Consider the following 1,015-nt stretch of genomic DNA (forward strand, 5'->3'; position numbering starts at 1 on the left):
TTACTAACCTTTTCTCTGTTTTTGTGATTTCAGTTTATGCACAGTAGGCTTGGCACGGATCCATTGTTGTTTGATCCGGAGCCTGAACGTACTCTTCGCCGTCGTCGAGCCCAACAAAGGCTCGAAGCCATGGCTGCTCAAATGACGGAAGAGGAGATGCAAGCCCACATTGAAGAAAGAGTGAATGAGGCTCTTGCTCAAAGACTTCAAGAGCAAGAATTGGAGAATGCCAACCGTTCTCTCAGAGACCTCACCTCGGTGCCATGAGCTACGATTATCCGGGCAGCATAGTTTCCCCCGATGGCACGGGAAACTTTGAGCTGAGGCCAGCATTCATCAACTTGGTGAGCCAAAATCAGTATGGTGGAGGTGCTCTTGAAGATCCTCATGCACACATGGAGCAGTTTATCCGCAATTGCAACACCTACAGAGTTCAGAATGTTTCAGCGGACACAATCTGTTTGAGTTTATTCCCTTTTTCATTGAGGGATACTGCTGAAGAGTGGTTGAATTCACAGCCCCAAGGTAGCATTACATCTTGGGAAGACTTGGCTGAGAAGTTCACCACAAGGTTTGTTCCAAGAGCCCTCTTGAGGAAGCTCAAGAATGACATCATGACTTTTACTCAATCCACCGATGAGAATCTCTATGAAGCTTGGGAGAGGTTCAAGAAGCTCTTGAGGAGGTGTCCTCAACATAACCTTACTCAAGCTGAGCAAGTAGCAAAGTTCTATGATGGTCTCCAATATTCTTCGAGGTTTGGTTTGGATGCGGCTTCAAGTGGAGAGTTCGATGCCTTACTTCCACAAGTGGGGTATGAGTTGATTGAAAAGATGGCTATAAGAGCCATGAACTCTAGTAATGATCGCCAAGCCCGAAGAGGAGTCCTTGAGGTTGAAGCTTATGATCAACTTATGGCCTCCAACAAGCAACTCTCCAAGCAAATGAATGAGATTCAAAATCAAATGAAGACTACCAAGATTGGTGGTCGAGTTGCCAAGGTGGAGTGTGTGAC

At 46.2% G+C, this 1,015-nt stretch overlaps 1 non-coding gene across 1 annotated transcript; it reads right to left on the reverse strand.

Annotated features, from left to right (window-relative positions):
* Positions 1–596: 596 nt before the first annotated feature.
* On the reverse strand, positions 597–703 carry LOC130716307 (small nucleolar RNA R71). The gene has a single exon (XR_009011926.1). It is a non-coding gene; the product is annotated as a small nucleolar RNA R71 (small nucleolar RNA).
* Between the last annotated feature and the right edge of the window lie 312 nt (positions 704–1,015).

Source organism: Lotus japonicus, chromosome 4 (genome assembly GCF_012489685.1).
Source record: "Lotus japonicus ecotype B-129 chromosome 4, LjGifu_v1.2".
Classification (NCBI taxonomy): Eukaryota; Viridiplantae; Streptophyta; class Magnoliopsida; order Fabales; family Fabaceae; genus Lotus; species Lotus japonicus.